Genomic DNA, 7,824 nt, shown 5'->3' on the forward strand with positions numbered 1-7,824 from the left:
TTCTACCTTTTGATGACGATCCACCTGACTTGAGTTTTGAAGACCTAGAACGTACTTTCCCTCGCTTTAGTAGTTTAGAGGGACTAGGTGAGTATAGAGTCTAGGCTAGCCTGGGTGCCAGCTTAGGGACTTCTTGAACAGGTCAGGACCTGGGATGTTGTATGTTTATATATGTATATAGATATTATTTAGCTATATCTAGGGGTGTTCTAACTAAAAGGCTATACTCTAATAAAGCTGGATCACGGAATGTTATCAATTACTTGAGATGTATTTATGTGTGGTTGTTTATAACCGTTTTATCTATTATTATTTGTGAATTGATTATGAATGATACTGTTTGTTAATCCAAACGTTTAAAAAAAAAGTACCTTGCAAACTAATTACGCTTTTAACAATGACTTAGGCTCATATAATAAATAATAGATAATAATTAGGAAGACAAGTTGGTAGCGCTTAGTTTCTAGTATGATCATGACGTACCAGAAATTGGGTCGTTACAATTTGGTATCAGAGCAGTTCGTTCCCAATAGAGCCTGGGGAGTGGACTGACTATGCTTCATTGCATACTCTGCTTGTGTGTCTCATGCTGTTAGGGTATCTTCAAGATACATTTGGCATGAATGTCTGTGAGTGCTCATTTTGGGAATGTTCGTACATAACTTGAGATATTAAGACTGATCACCTTAATGTTGATTGTTTGGTGCGGATAAGACCTCAATGACTGTGAATAGGCATGGTTTAATCGAGATCCGAACGACGAATCAATGTGAGACCAGCTATCCTAATAGCTGTAATGATATACATGGGAATGACTATGTTAGATTTGGATGCTGTAAGGAACGGACCTACCTCTTCGTCAGGATGGCTTGAAGAAAGTAGATCACTTGAAGATGGATTCTACATGTGGCTGAAATTTTGAGGGCAAAATTTTCTTTTAGGAGGGTAGAATGTAACAACCCTGATTTTCTAGTATACGAGATCTTTTTCGAAGGCACGGAATCCTCCGGAAGATCAGTAAGGGAAGAACCTCTGATATATTATCAAGTATCTCAATCTTCATTGTTATTATGTCATCTTTAAGATAGAACCTTTTATGAGGAAACTCAATAACGCAGTCACGAAGAACCTAGTTTTTGAACAGTATCGGTTAGAAGTTTTGATTCGGTTTTTTGTAAATAGTCTTAGTTGGACAAACCGGACTCAATTTATGAGAGAAGAGAGATATTAGGGTGATATTATCATTATATTAGTATTAGAATCTTCTTGAATGATATTATAAGGTTACCTGGTCTGTTTTAGTTAAAAACAGGAAATCGGTTTAACCGGGTTCACAATTTACTGGTGCAGCTTAGCACCAGCACTCTCTGATGACTTTAGCAATGCTAAGGCCTCATTATTCATGTTTTATTCTCATAATAAATATGTTACTAGTGTCATTTACGCTAGTAGCTCAGAAAATAATTTTTAGAGATGTTTTTGCAAGTGTTCCGATACATCTAGTTTTAGTAGTTATACACCTGAGATATTTTAATATTATTTTAATCCACCTCCAAGCCAACCAATCACAACTCACCCTACACCCCCAAAACCCCCAAGGCTGGCTTATTTTCACTTTGTGGCCGAAAATAGGTAGAGAGAAAAAGAGAGAAAAGTTCTTAGTTCCAAATCTTCAAAGCTTGATTTCTGCTGAACTAAAACTCAAATCAAAATTCCAATCCAACCAAAATGATCCTCTCTTCTTTCTCTAGGAAATTAATCTTGATTATTTGTGTTTGTGTTTTGTGAATGTTGTATAAATGGGCTGTGCTAAAAATTGGTTGCATATATGATTGATTCTTCGTGAAAATTTGGTGAAATTTTGATGAAATTTGATGAAATTCAAGCTTTAAAGTTCATGTTCTTGGGCAGCTGGAAAAACGAAACCCTAAGCTTAAATTGAGGTTCAATTTGTGTTGAAATCATGTAGAAAAGATGAGGTTTTAGTGGCTGCTAATTTATTATGAATTATAGTAAAAATCGGTTGCTGAAAAGACTGAAAAACGGGTAAAAACAGAGAAAGAATCTGAAGAAATTATGAAGAACATGGAGAACACTTTGAGTGTGGTGAAGAACAATGAAGAACACCTTTTTGATTCATAAAAGGGCAAGGAAGTAATTAATTTGGTGTTTGGGGGGTTATTTTGTAATTTCTGAAAGTTAGGGTGGTTAAAGTAGAAATGTTAAAAGTTACGGGTGGTAAAAAGTGAATTTTTAAAGGTTAAAAGTTAAAGTGGGGTAATTTTCGAAAATATATTAATAAAATAATAAATAATAATAAAGGGAGTGGTAATAACATATTAGTGAGGCAAATATAAATAAAAGATAAAAAGTTAAAGAAAAGATGAAAACCAAAGAAAAAGTTTGTAAAATTTTTACGACAGAAAAACAGAAAGAGACTAGTGAACGAACTAGGGCAACTTAATTAGTACTTGAGTTGCGACTAGGGTTAGGTATTATATGAAAAGTTAAACTATTTCAGTATAGACTTAATGAACCTATACTTGGGACAGGCTAACTATTCATATCGAAATTTACATAAGCTTTAAATACATACGTTAAACAGAGAAATCAGAGCAGAGTAGAGAAACACAGAGAATAGAGTAACCAGAGAAAAGTAAAGAGATATAGAGAAAAGAGTAACCAGAGCAGAATAAAGTGATACAAAGAAAAGGGTAATCAGAGCAAAGTAAAAAGACAAAGAGAAAAGAGTAATGTGATAAAGAGAAATGGTTTGAGTTACGATGTTGTAAAAGTAAAAGCTGTAAAGTTTGTATAGCATGATTGAACAGAGAAAGAAAGAGATACTGCATAAGAATGTGATAGTGATGATGAATAAAGAGACTAATAATGAATGATGGTAATGAGAATGATTATGTGATGAACTGTTGCGTAAAGGCAGTCAGATAGATGGTGGTACGACCATTGAGAACGCTTTCCTGGGATACCTTGCTATAATGCTTTGCTGTAAGACAGAGGTTTCTTACAGAGGTATCGAGATTAGTGTGCTCCTGTAAGACAAAGGTTGCTTACAGTGAGTGTGTTGTTGCTCCTGTAAGACAGAGGTTGCTTACAGTGAGTGTGTTGTTGCTCCTGTAAGACAGAGGTTGCTTACAGTGAGTATATTGTTGCTCCTATAAGACAGAGGTTGCTTACAGTGAGTCTGTTGGGCGTATATCAGCTAATAAGTGCCACTCTGCAAGACAAAGGTTGCTTGTAGTGGATACCCTGCAAGACAAAGGTTGCTTGCAGTGGATATTGCCAACAGGAAAGCCTTATCCAGACAGAGGTTGCTGGGTAACGTCGGGAGCGGGTATGTAACCGACAGATGAGCTCATTACCTGCGCTAGGGCTAGACATGCATCATACTTGGCTGTGCATTTTCGTCTGTTATGATTGTTGTATGAATGTATGCTTTCCTTGTTTGTATTCTATTCTTTGTGTATGTGTTGTATTTTCTTGTATTTTTCTATTTATGTTCTGTTTTCTGTTTTCTCTATTTTCTCTATTTACCTGTATCTTCTGTTCACTACTTCTCGGTATTTTACTATTCGTCTGCTAAACAACACGGAATTAATGAACTTAACCAATAACCCCGACCCTACTAAGAACTCCCAAGTTCTTACCCCTTCTCTCTCCCTGCCCCCTTCAGATGGAAGCTTGGGTACACTTCCGTAGTTCGCTGATGACCGTTCACAAAGAGGATTCCGCTCTAGGTAGTCTTCTGAGTCTAGGGTGAATCCCGTTCTCTGTTCATATGTATATACGGTGAGACCAGCCAACGTCTGCACCCCGTTTGTACGCGAACTTTAACCTAAATCCTATGTACGAGACTCTTCTTATGTGGCTACTTGATGAGGTACTGGAGTGATGTCATATGGCAATATTTGATCGTGGAGAGGAGTAGAAGATGATGTTCCACCTTTTGATGACGTTTCACCTGACTTGAGTTTTGAAGACTTAGAACATACTTTCCCTCGCTTTAGTAGTTTCGAGGGACTAGGTGAGAATAGAGTCTAGGCTAGCCTGGGTACCAGCTTAGGGATTTCTTGAACAGGTCAGGGCCTGGGATGTTGTATGTATATATATATATTATTTAGCTATATCTAGGGGTGTTCTAACTAAAAGGCTATACTCTAATAAAGCTGGATCACGGAATGTTATCAATTGCTTGAGATGTATTTATGTGTGGTTGTTTATAACCGTTTTATCTATTATTATTTGTGAATTGATTATGAATGTTACTGTTTGTTAATCCAAACGTTTAAAAAAAAAAGTACCTCGCAAACTAATTACGCTTTTAACAATGACTCAGGCTCATATAATAAATAATAGATAATAATTAGGAAGACAAATTTGTAGCGCTCAGTTTCTAGTATGATCATGACGTACCAGAAATTGGGTCGTTACAATTGGCGTTAATTAAATGCACGCATAAATGATTAATGCATGCCATGGCTTCATGGTCATGGGCCACGCTTTTAAAAGCGTGGCCTATAGTTCCAAAGCGTGCTCCACTTCAAAGTGTGCCCAAAATTCCTCTTTTCTTCTTTTTAGCTTATTTTGTGCTATTTTGCTTCTTTTCCCACTTATTTCCTACAAAATTTATAAAATCAAAAGATCAAGGAAATATACCATTTAAGCACAAAAGAATGCAATATTTAAGCACTAATCATTTGGAAAAACATGACATGATGACACGTAATTAGCAACTATAGAAAATCATTTATCATTTCGAAGCCCCGGATGTTAGCTTTCCAACGCAACTAGAACCGCATCATTTGGACCTCTGTAGCTCAAGTTATGGTTGATTAAGTGCGAAGAGGTCGGCTTGACAGCTTTTGCGATTCCTTCATTTCTTCATGAGTTCTCCATTTTTACATGTTTTTCCTTCATTCCCTTGATCCAATCTTTACCTCCTAAATTTGAAATCACTTAACAAACATATCAAGGCATCTAATGGAATGATGGTGAATTAAATTAAGCTATTTTAAGTCCTAAAAGCATGTTTTCACTCTTAAGCACAATTAATGGAGAATTTACAAAACCATGCTATTTCATTAAATAAATTTGGGTAAAAGGTCATAAAATCTCCTAAATTAAGCACAAGATAGACCCTATAAATGGGGTTTATCATTTCGCTTCCCATTTAGTTTCTTGCAATTTAAGCTTCTGCACTTTAATTCCCTGCAATTTAATTTTCTATTCCTTTAACTTCTTGCAATTTAAGTTTCCCGCCAATTTTACTTTCTGCAATCCCAATTAAATTCTAATTTCCCTCAACTAGAACAATTCACCAATTATAATTGATCGATCTACCAATCCCTGTGGGATTTGACCTCACTCTACAATGAGTTTTTACTTGACGACAATCCGGTGCACTTGCCGGAAGAAAATTTATTGAGAGGCAAGTTTTCGTGAATCAGATGATGACATTGAGTGGGTGACAGTTGGTAAACATATTACTCCTCGACGAATGAACTATGTTTCACCTGCTTAAGCTCAACAAAGGCCCCAAAGAAATGAGCAGTGCCACAAGCCTCAGAAGAACAAGCTTCGGGAGGACCTGTCCCAGTCACCTTAGACATGAGCCAAGTCCAAGAGGCCATTGATAGCCTATCAAGGCAATATCTAGATAGCCAAGAGTAACAGAAGAACCTCCAAATGCAAATGATGAACCAACAAGAAGAATTTCAATCCCAAATAATGGATCACCAAAGAGAGTGGCATAAGCAAATAATGGAGCAGCAACTCGAGCAAGACAAACAACTTGGTGAATCCATCAACATGGTAAATCAAAGGCAAGCTCAACAACAAGAAGCCATCCAAAGACTACTTCACATGCAAGCCCACTAAGATGCACATATTCATGAAATTCTTCGAAGACAACATGATCACATGGAAGCATTTGATGAGTATAGAGCATTCCAAGAAGGAGTCTACCTAAGTAGAGCTGGGTATGATATAAACATTCAAGCTAGGCTCGGCTACTTGGTTGGGTAGCTACCAATGCTAAATCCAGGGATCAAGAGGTATGAAGAAGTTCACGATGAGCTAGCATGACTAGAGAAAGAGAGAGCAGAGCAAAGCCATGAATCAGTGAGAAAAGCATTGGAGGATTGGAAGAAAGCAAGGATGCCACAAGGGTAAGGAGGTACAAGCAGTCAAAAAGAATGAGCAACAAAGAAAAAGGACAAACAAGTGGAGGGACATGAACAAGGAAAATAATAAAAAAAGGTGGTGAAGTTTCTTTTAAAGTTTTAAATAAGGAAAATTATGTATGAAATAGAACATGCCTCCATAGTAGTTATGAATTTCAATTTAGTATTTGCATTTAGTTCTTTTAGTTTATCTTTAGCTTGCTAGCTTAGATGCTTAGATCACTCCATCTTGCTTAGGTGTATGCTTGTTTCTTGAGTTCAATAAAAGAAATTGTAAGAAAATGGTGTGAAAAAGAAGAGTAAAGTCCAAAGTTTGCAGAATAAAGTCCTAATGTTTGTGGCGGTAATTGCTAGCTAAGTTAGTTCATCAATAAGGTTGAGAGCTAAAATATCTCTTGAAATATTACCTTAATGTGAATTCTATGAGACTTAGATGAATAAAAAGATCCTGGGAAGAAAAAGAAACTGAAAAGAAAGAAAAGAGCAAGCAACAAAGCTAGGCACCAATAGTTTGAATCTTGAGGCATGTGTCTGTGGTGTTTTTGTGCAAGGATATGCTTGGATGATTAGGTTCTGAGGAGTTCTTCATCACATGATAACTTGGGTTAACTAACACAGGATTATCAACTGAACATCCACTATCTAGAGCAACCTTGTCACAACATATTTAGTAACCCAACGAGGTGCTGGGCCCAAAGTCTTAGGAATGAATAACAAACCATGTGCCTGTGGTGTGTTTGTGCTGAGGAGAGGCTTGAGTAAGTAAGTCCTCAGGGGTGTTTCAACACCTAACACCTTCAACCAACTGGTTCGGGAGTGTTGGCTGAAAGCTTATCATAAAGAGTTGCCTCAACACAGAGCACTTAGCTAAAGAAAGCAATAAGCTCTAAAGAGAAAAAGAAAACAAAACCAAAGCTAAGTTAAGGATCAAGAATAAGAGTCTCATAGAAGGCAATAGAGTGAGTATTTAAGAGCATATTATAGCCTAGAAACCAACAAGAACATGAACCTAAGTTATAATGCATGAAACTTCATGAACCAAGGCTTTGAATTCTCTCAATAAGTACTTGTATCTCTTTGTATTCTCATTCATTCTTCTTATGCTCTATCACTTGCTTGAGGACAAGCAAGATTTATGTTTGGTGTTGTGATTCCAAGGCATCTTAGCTAGTTTCACAAGCCATTTTGAGTATGTTTTAGGTTAGTTTCATGCATTTTCTTAGGCAGTAAGCAAGTATTTGGTTGAGTATGCATTCATATCTTGATTCAATCAAACATTGTGAATTCTAAACATTTTAATGAGAATGAGGCAAGGATTTATTGATGTAATGAGTGATGCATTATCTCATGATAAGAGCAAGACTTTGATGCAACTTGTTTGATTGATTTCAGGTAAGAAGAAGCAGAGAAGAGCCACGTTAGTGCCACTAACGTGGCAATTAACGTGGAAGAAGGGATAGCTTGGCACGTTGATAAACCCATATTTTATGATATATTTTGTGCCTAATTTAAGTGATTCATTCAATCCTTCACTCACTTATTCATATAAATTGCATGGTTTTACACTCCCTTCCTTATTATGTGATGTATGTGAAAAACATGTTTCCTATGCCTTAAAAGTAAT

The sequence above is a fragment of the Arachis ipaensis genome, chromosome B05, assembly GCF_000816755.2.
Source record: "Arachis ipaensis cultivar K30076 chromosome B05, Araip1.1, whole genome shotgun sequence".
In the NCBI taxonomy this organism is placed as follows: domain Eukaryota; kingdom Viridiplantae; phylum Streptophyta; class Magnoliopsida; order Fabales; family Fabaceae; genus Arachis; species Arachis ipaensis.